The sequence below is a fragment of the Bidens hawaiensis genome, unplaced genomic scaffold, assembly GCF_021521415.1.
Source record: "Bidens hawaiensis isolate Kalapana, Puna unplaced genomic scaffold, B.hawaiensis_p1.1 tig00028002_1, whole genome shotgun sequence".
Lineage (NCBI taxonomy): Eukaryota > Viridiplantae > Streptophyta > Magnoliopsida > Asterales > Asteraceae > Bidens > Bidens hawaiensis.
This window is the reverse complement of record NW_027494542.1, coordinates 219,119-229,660: the sequence shown is the minus strand read 5'-3', so window position 1 is coordinate 229,660 and position 10,542 is coordinate 219,119.

Genomic DNA, 10,542 nt, shown 5'->3' with positions numbered 1-10,542 from the left:
CTTGCGGATGGGATCCCAATCTCGGCTGTAATCATGGCCTCTGTGCCATAGGTTAGACTAAAGGGGGTCTCAGAATTACTAAAATTCTTTTGGGTACGGAAAGCCCAAAGTACATGGGGCAACTCGTCTACCCAACTCGTCCGTTTAATTCCTAGCCTCACTTTGATTCCTTCCTTAATTGTCTGGTTAGTTCGCTCAACCTAACCATTCGCTTGTGGATGGGCTACGGATGTGAAGATTTGAGAGATATGTAGTTTTTTCAACCATTCTTGTAGCCCATTATCTGCGAATTGAGTACTGTTATCGCTAAAAAGTTCCATTGGAAGACCAAACCGGCTGATTATGAATACCCAAAGGAATTTCTTAACGCTTGCTACTGTTATGGATGCAACTGGTTTGGCTTCCACCCACTTCGTGAAGTAGTCGATGGCTACTATTAAAAACATGACGCGTCCCGGGGCTTCAGGGAAAGGTCCCATTATGTCGATAGCCCATTTCTGGAACAGCCAGGCTGAAGTGACTGTAACGAGCTCGTTCTTCGGTCGTAGCGTGTTGGGAGCATGATGTTGGCACGAATCACACTTCCTGATTTCATACACAGCGTCCAGATGCATTCCTGGCCAGTAATATCCGGCATTCATCATGCTACGACCATGTGCGGGCCTGCGTGAAGACCACAGATGCCTTCATGAACTTCTCTGATTAAATAGTTCACGTCCTCAGCATCCACACATCGAAGTAATGGATCGAGGAAGGAACGTCGGTATAACACACCGTCATGCATCTGATAATTCAAGGCTTTATGTTTTATCTTCTAGGCCGCAATTTTTTCCTCCGGGAGAGCTCCTGATGACAGGTATGCTGTGATGGGCGTCATCCAAGATTCTACTCCCGTTTGAATTACCAAAACTTGATGTTGCAGGACAGATGGGCGGTCCAGTATTTCAATGCGGATGTCCTTAGAAAAGTGTTCGAAATTCGTTGAAGCCAGCTTACTAAGGGCATCCGCTGACTTGTTTTCGCTTCGTTTTATGTGAATTACTTTGCATGAAGAAAACTGAAGCATCAAATCTTTCGCCTGTGACACGTACGAAGCCATTACGTCATTTTTTGCTTCGTATGTGCCATTGATCTATCCAGCGATTAACAGGGAATCCACGCGGGCTTCCAAGTGTTTCACCCCAAGCTTTTTGGCTATCCGGAGGCCCGCCAGGAAAGCTTCATACTCCGCCTCGTTGTTAGTACTCTTGAAGTCTAAGTTTATGGCGTATGTAAATTCGTGGCCTTCGGGATTGACTAGCCTGAGGCCTGCGCCAGATCCCTCACTGCTTGAAGCCCCATTCGTGAACAGTGACCAAATTTGTCCCTTTTCAGGAGGTGCTTGGGGTTGCTGCTCAATCAAACATTCTTTCTCTTTGTGTCGCGGGACCTTAGGGATGAAGTCCGCCAACACCCGCCCTTTAATTGCTGGCCATGGTTTATATTCTATCGCATGCTCACCCAGATCGATGGCCCACTTCGCCAATCGCCTAGACAATTCCGGCTTACTCAGAACGTTCTTGAGTTTGTATCCAGTTAACACGTTGATGGGGTTCCTATGAAAGTACCTGCGGAGACGTCGGGCAGCGTAGACCAGTGCTAAAATGAGTTTTTCCAGCATTGAATATCTGGTCTCCGAGTCTGACAGTGTTCAGCTGACGTAGTAGATCGGTGTTTGAACGTTCTTTCTATCCGTCAGGAGGACAGCCCCAATGGTAATGTCTGATGCCGACAAGTATAATGTCAAAGGTTCCCCCGCGGAAGGTGCTGTTAGAGTGGGAAACTCCATTAGGCATTTTTGACTTCCAAAAAAGCTTGTTCAGATTCTAGAGTCCATTTGAATTGTGCCTTCTTGAGGCAGTTTCTCAATGTTGAGACGAACGGATAGGATTTAGCTGCATGATTCGCCAAAAAGCGATTCAAGGCAACCAATCGACCATTAAGTGTCTGAACCTCTTTGAGGGAGGAAGGAGAAGGCATGCGGGCTACGGCTTGCATTTTATCCGGATTAGCTTTGAAGCCCGCACTAGTAACAATTACTCCAAGAAATTTTCCTTCTTCCATCCCGAACGAACATTTGGCTGGATTCAGCTTCATGTTTATACTCCTTAAGGTTTCGAATGTCTCTTTGATGTCTCTCAACATTTGATCTTCCTCAATGCTTTTGATTACAAGGTCATCCATATAAACTTCCAAGTTTCTACCAATCTGATTCTTAAATGCTATGTCAATTAACCGCTGATATGTGGCCCCCACGTTTTTTAGACCGAATGGCATCATTTTATAGCCGAATGTGCCTTGGTCTGTTCGGAACGCAGTCTTGTCTTCATCTCCCGCCGCCATGCGGATTTGATGATAGCCTTTCTAGGCATCTAAAAAGCATTTGAATTTGAATGGAGCCACTACATCAACTTTGAGATCAATCTCCGACAACGGATAACAGTCTTTGGGACACGCCTTGTTTAGATCCTTGAAATCTATACACATCCGCCATGTCCCATTGCTCTTAGGAACAATAACCGGATTGGCGACCCAAGTCTGATATTGGATTAGACGAATAATTCCTGCATGTAAGAGTTCCTGAAGTTGCTCATTCATTGCTTTTGTTTGTTCCGGACCCATCTTATGTTTTTTCTGGACAATTGGTGTGAACATCGGGTTTACCCTTAGTTTATGTTCCGCAATAGTCCGCGGTACACCAGTCATGTCCTCAGGTTGCCATGCGAAGACATCAACGTTCTTTATTAACAACTGTTTCAAAAAGGTCCTCACTATCTCAGAGATAGCAGGTCAAATTGTTACAGTTTGTTCTGGGAATTTCTTATTTAACACCCATTTCTCAGGTTCAGTTCGCCGGGTTTGTTTTGAAATCTTGCTAGGCTTAGAACTCTCCATCGTAAAACAGTGGCGGTTGACGTGAATGATAGCCACTCCGGTACGAGTTGGAATTCCAATTGCACCGTGTGCTGTGGAAGGGTGAGCATTGAAATCTCCGATCGCTTCGCGCCCCAAAATGATGCCATGCTTCGATGTTGCTGGTAAAACAAAAAATTCAACCTCCTCGGTTCTTGAATGGATTCAATCACTTACAGTGACTGGGAAGGAAATTACCCCTCGCGGGTGCATTACTTCCCCTCCAAATCCAGATACAGGAGCATGAATAGGCTTCAACCTCTCCTTATCTTCCTCTTCGAGTTGCTCAAAGCACTGTTCGTACATGATGTCAGATGTACTACCAGTGTCAAAGAAAACATATTGGGGGAGATAGTGGCCAAAGAGGGCAGTGATGATCAAGGGGTTCTTGTTACTGGGACCTCCTTTGATTCTTGGAAAAATCACTGGTTCATTCTTCCACTCTTCATCATCGGATTCTCGTCTCTTTCCTCCAAACTTATATCCGCCTTGGATCACATGAACGTTTAAGTCCTTGACTTTCTTTTTTGGCGGGCCCTGGTTATCTCGTGCGGGAGCCTTACCAGTCCCGGGTTTTCCCCCTTTCACCAAATGTCCATGTTTCCCGGACTTTACAGCCGCCTCAATCTCGCTTTTCAACGCATTACATTCGTTCGTGTGGTGACCGATGTCATCGTGAAACGAACAATGTTTCTTGGCATCGAGGAACGACCTCCTCGTAAGTGGTTGTGGTTTCCTGATATTCATATTCTCTGTGGTGAGGATTTCAGCAGGAGTCTTTGAAAGTGGAGTCCAATTGTTGGGACCTCGATTCGAGGGTCCCGCATTGTTTTTATTTCCAATGAGAGATCTTGCATCGAATGGCTTCAATACCTCCGTGTTCGGCTGAAGTCTTGACCAGATTGGCCCCTTTGCCTGTTTATTGGGTCGTGGAGTTTGGAACTCTACTTTTAATTACTGCTTTGAATTGTTACACCCCAATGTTTTTTCAGTTCTGGCAAACAACTTCTCCGCGGTCATGATAACATCCCATTCTTGTGGCATTCTATCCTTACCTGTTAGTGTGCGGATCAACGCATCACATCAGACATTCTTGTGGAAAGAACCGCGAAGCACGTCTTTGCTGATTCCACCGATGTTTAGACTTTCGTCGTTGAATCGGGTAATAAAATCTTCCACGGATTCGTTATCTCGACGGATAACGTCCAATATTTCTGACTGGTCACGGGTATGCTTCTTTTGCTGGCTAAACTGTTGAGAAAATTTTTTCACCAGGTCATCCCAGCTGGAAATTTGACCATCAGGTAACTTTTCAAACCATTCTCGTGTCGCCCTGTTAGTGTCAATGCGAACATGTGACACCAATAGGGGAGCGTCCATCCGCTAACACCACCTACCGCCACAAAGTTTTGAAGATGGTCACTTGGATCAGTCATTCCATTATATTTACCCACTGATGTAGGTATCTTAGCATTAACAGGAAAAGGTGTTGTAGTGATGCTTGTTATGAACTTCGATTTCTCAGCAAAAGCTATTGGGCGATACTGTTTAGTGAAATATTCTTACGCATCACTATGATACAAGGTGTGACGGACTACATCCAGCGGGCGACTGCTTCTCTCCCGCGGACGTATCCTACTGTCACCAGTGTAAAAACTGTAGTCTCCTGGGTGATAAGTTGAATCATAACTATCAAACTCATCTACATAAGATGGCATTCGCATGTCCATTCGAGGACGGGGACGCAACCTCCGTAATTCACCAAACTCTTGCTCTGTCTGTTGACTATAATGGATTTGACTCCCTCTCACTGTTGGTGGAGGAGAAAGAGATCTCCGGGGAGATTCTTCATAAGTCAGAGTGCGAGCATGAAAACGCTCGTTGCGCACTCTACGTTCATATTCAGCTGCCAAACTCCCTTGCTGTATGCGGAGCCATTCTTCCGGCGATAGTGGTCCTCTAGATCTGGAATTATGTCGATGAGTCCTCGCTAGATCAGATCGCCTGAATCGTCCTCCAGATCCAATACTGATCGAGTTCGGCGAGTTTCCCCCATAATTCGTCCGAGGTTACCCAGATTGGAACCTTCTGGTGCCGTAACGTGTCCCAAATTAGTGGGAGTTGGCCCAGTTGGTGCCGTGACACGCTCGAGGGTACGACCACCTGGTGTTACATCGGTGAATCGTGAACCCAGAGCAATGACACGTGCAAAAACATTTGAAGCAAAACCTTCATGTACTTCCGTGTTAGTAACACGTGAAGTAGGTGTAGGGGTCCCCGTCGGCCCTTCAGGAAGTTTACTCATATTTGAACGAACCAAAAACCCAAAGAAAACTTATGAAATTCTAACACAAAAACGGATGACGCCAATGAAGAAACACGGATCCACTCCCCTAGTCGGGTCCTGGACCAATGACTCTATAGGGTAGGATACGATAATAACCAATATGATATGAGTATAACTTCCCAAAGTCCAATGACCGGAACATGCAAAACAGACACCGTGAGTCTCGTTACAGGAAGGACAGGGGAGGTCTTCCCGTAACCACCCTCCGGTGTGAGAATCAGTACTGTTCTTAAGAGAGAAAGTACTAAAGTATCACAGTAAGTACAGTGAGAGTGTATGTGAATGAATACCTCATACAGGTTGACAAGGTACTTATAGCCAAAGGATGTGGGAAGGTGATTGGGCCATCTGTCCATTTCTAGAAGATCTTAGAAGGGTCAATCCTTGTTGGTTCTTTTTCTTTCAAATCTTTTCCATATCTTTCTTCCTCGAGAATAATCTTGATAAATTCTAGCTCCAGTTGTCAGCCCAGTATTACAAAGCTTTCATCTTTTTCTTGAGATGTTTGATCTTCAAATCATATTCAATTATAGCACCAATAAAAGGACCATAAGTTTTTATTATGTTTCACTTACAATAATAGTATATCACTAATGAACATTTTCACATACCTCCCGGTCAGATAAAACTGAACCCGTCTCCTTTCTCGAATGGCCCACTTTAACCCAACCCGAACCGAACCGGTACCTTTTTAAAGTGGCCCATTTTGATTCGAACCAACTCAACACCTTTTTTAACTGACCTGTTATGACCCGAACGAAACCGATATCTTTTTAAACTGGCCTGTATTGATCCGAACCAACCCAATACCTTCTTAAACTGACCCGTTTTGACCCGAACGAAACCGGTATCTTTTTAAAATGGCTTGTTTTGATCCGAACCAACCCAACACCTTTTTAAATTGACATGTTTTAACCCAAACAAAACTAATATCTTTTTAAAATGGCCTGTTTTGATCCGAACCAACCCAATACCTTCTTAAACTGACCCGTTTTGACCAGAACAAAACCGATATCTTTTTAAAATGGCCTGTTTTGATCTGAACCAACCCAATACCTCTTAAACTGACCCATTTTGACCCGAAAAAAAACAAATATATTTTTCAAATGGCCTGTTTTGATCCGAACCAACCCAATACCTTTTTAAACTAACCCGTTTTGACCCGAACAAAACTGATATCTTTTTAAAATTGCATGTTTTGATCCGAACCAGCCCAATACCTTCTTAAACTGACCCGTTTTGACCCGAACGAAACCGATATCTTTTTAAAATGGCCCGTTTTCCAAAACATTGATTTATAAAAAAACATGATTTCTTTAACTATGTGTTAGTTTTTCGTATACATGAAAATAGTTTTTACAAGCCGAGCTTGAACTCAGCATTTCTGCTCGTAAAAATAAATGAGCCAAGCTTGGCTTGTTAATAGCACTACATGTATGTATGGATTTGTATGAACTTACTATTTTTGGGCATTAGTTGAAAAAAAGATGATTTAGATGAAAGATTGAACTGTTTGTATTGCGATTCCATACTCAAGGGGTCTTCATCATCAATGTAATCAGCCAGAATGTCAACAATGTCATTGAACTCAAAGTCTTCATCTGCATTTTGTAAAAAAAACCATCTTTACCTAATATTAATAATGAAATTGAACTTGTATGATAATTTATTACCTTTACTTGAAGCCGTAAAAACTTCACATAACCCGTTATCTCATAGGTTTGCACAAGAGAAGCATTAGCTAAACAACATCCAACTTCAAAAACATATTAATAGAAGCACAATCTTAAAAACTAACCCATGAAATCATGAGAACTATTCAACTAAAGCCTTACTTTAATTGTTTATATAATAGACAATTATTGTTTACTGTTACTTTCCTAATTGCCTCTAACATCAAATCTTACCCATTTTAGATTTTAACAAACATCAAATCTTACCCCTAACATCAATTCTTTATGCCAAAATTACCCTTGCAGACAAAGTTAAAAACCATTGTATACCTATTTAGAGGGTAGAAATTGGTACATAGCGGTTTCCACAGCTTCTTGAACAAGTTTTCTGTTGGTGCAAAAATAGTTTCCTATCGGGCCTTGTGATTCAATATAAATTGCAAGACCTAATACATAAGTACTCAAACCTTTTGTTTTTTCAGAAATACTCCACTCTTTCTTAGTGTGACGAGCAACTTCAAAAAAAAATCTCAAACTCCATGGCATTCTCCAACAATTTTCCTGTTGTAAATAAACATTCAAAGTCAACATTTCAGCTTAAAACATGACAAATTAATTATAAAGGAAAAATTGTCAGTTGAAACTGGGTTGCTTATGTTAATCAAACTACCTGTTCACAAAGAGGGATGTTTAGAACCCTATTGTTACGAAATTGATCAGCCAATCCAGTTGAGCGAAGGTAAACACCACCAAATCCAACATCTTCCCAATATATGTAAGAACTGTGAATGAAATGAGCAGACACACACACATATAGTGACATGCTTTATGTTTGTTAAAGATCAACAAACAAAGTAAAACTTAATATAAGTGACATGCTTTTATAACATCTTTTAAGTAACCATAATAAAGTGGCACGTTATATATTTTGAGCTCGATTTTCTTAATATTTTCAAGTTTGAGCTTATCTTTTTTATGTCTGAAAGTGAGTTAAGACTCGTCTCAGACAAACTTGAGCCAAGTTCGAGTTCAGTTCAGCTCCTTGATTGAAGCTTAACATGTTTACAATAAGTACAAACTTATTTAAGATTAATGCTAATTTCTTGATATAATCTAATGAAAATAGGTTTCACTTGATGTTAAAACATATTATAGGTTCAAGGAATGTACGTAATTACGAAAAAAAGATTATATGTTAATAATTTTGATCATGCAATAATAAAGTCAATAATTTGTTTCAAACTTATGTTTAAACATATTATAATAATTGCATTAAATGTCATGTTAAAATGAAAAATAAACAAAACCAATTCACATTTATTATGCGATTTATTTATTTAAGGGTTAATGACATATAATTATTAAGTTAAGATCATCCGTAGTCCCAGCGTTTTGCCGGCGTTTTAGGGTATAACGCCGGGGGCACACTCCCCCCCCCCCCCCCCGTGTTTTTGTCCGGCTTTTTTTTTCCAGCGTTTTCTACAAAACTCTTGGTTATAGCTCAGATTTGATAAAGAACAGTTGGCAGCCTCTTCTTGCACCACCATGGTGGTCAAAATTGGATCTTCACGGTCAAAATAGAATCAAAACGGATCAAAATTAGGCCAAATCGGTCAAGGGAAACTGGTTCTTACCTTATTATAAACCAAAATTGGACCAAAATCGAACCGAATTAAGAAAAATCGCACGAAGCTTGGGGTTTGGTTGTCTGGTCTTCATCAGTATGATTGTTATGAAGAAAGAGAGTTTGCAAGAAAGAAGAAGAAATGGGTTAGGTAGGTGAAAGGGGTAGGGTTTTTTTAATAAGTTTGGAAACAATCCTTTTTAATATTCACTTGTTTATAATTGGCCCTCAAAGCTTTAAGTTATACAGAAAAGCATAAAAATAATTGGCAAAAAGTTATCCTCATGTAATATTAAAAAATTGATAGAGTTAACAATTTGGACATAATTAGCAAGAAGTGAGAATATGTAATGAATTATTATTTAAAAAAACAAGAAAATGTAAAAAGTCACCGGGCGCCACGTGACGCATAATGCCCAGGGGTGGGGCATTATGACTACACCATCTTTTAGCAAAAAATCATAACTCTGCATAACGCCCATGGGTGAGGCTTTATGACTACACATGGTCTAAGGCAATATATTTTGTAATTTGAATTGTGGTATAATTGGAATGACTGGTTCTGTAATTGTATATTTGAGGTATAATAAAAGGAGAACATGGGTTGTATGTGTAACATGTTATAGGTTCATAATTGCATCATTTTCTTGTACATTAATGCTCTATTAACTTGTACATTATAGACTACACATAGGTGTTGAAATTATTTTATATCAAAACGTTGACAAAAATAAGCGTGTCATAACGGTAATTTCAGTTCTTTTCTAAATATAATATATATTAGAAGATATAGAAGAAATAAAAGTTATAAATAAATTTGTCAAATAAATGGGTAAAGACAAGGGGGTTTATATGTAACTATACTACAAAATTAACATAATTTGATTAAAGTAAAAGGACCATATTTGTAACTATATTTGAATGAAACAATGTTAGCCGTTCATGATGTTACAAAAGACCACATTACCCCTAAACTTCATAATCTTATGCATTGTGTGTTGTATAATTAGCAACAAATATTATACCTCTTAAAATTTAAGAGGTCCTTACTCCTTCATTATATATAGTACTAGTTAAATGTCCACGTGATGCAGCAGGTAACAACTTTTAAAGGCTGTTAGTGAGCCAAACCAAGGTTAACTCGAGCTCGACTCAAACCTCATACCATGTCGACTCAACTTAGCTCGAAATTGAAAAACTGAAATCTTAAAGTCGAGTTTGACTTGATTAAAAATCAAGTTGACTCGCTCGACTCAGTTTGGGGTTACAAAATATTTTAACACTTTGTAATTATTTAACTCTTATATAAACTTAACTTTTTGTTTTTTCATGTTTTATAATATAGTATAGATTACAATTACAAAGTTTTTTTTTTTACTTGAAGTTGTTTCATCTTTAAAAGTTAGGTTCGAGTAAGAAGTTTGATTTTCATAGAAAGAAGGGTATTTGAGTCTACTACTATAATAAATTTTATTTTACATGATTATACATATATGACAATCAACACAAAGTCTATAATTACTCGTATGTAATTTCATGATTTTTTAATTTTTGTTATCGTCATATTTTTATTCAATTTGACCAACGGAACACTAAAATAACTGGTTAGATTATTTTTTTAATACATTAATTATGAATATTTTTAATTCTTTTCAATTATTAATAAGCAAAAAATGAGAAAAATAAATAAACTCCTTTTAATACATAGAAAGTTTCATCTATTCAATATATATATATATATATATGAAGTGGAATGATGTTTCACATGTGGTTATAACAAATAATAGATGTGATGCTAAAATATAGAAATGAATGTGATTTTGGTTTAATAATGCTTTAATTCTGTATAACGAAAATAAGTATATGAAAATATGTTGCATCTCATTTGACATAAGTTCTAATAACAAGAATTAGATTTATATTTTAATAAACAATATTAAGCTTTT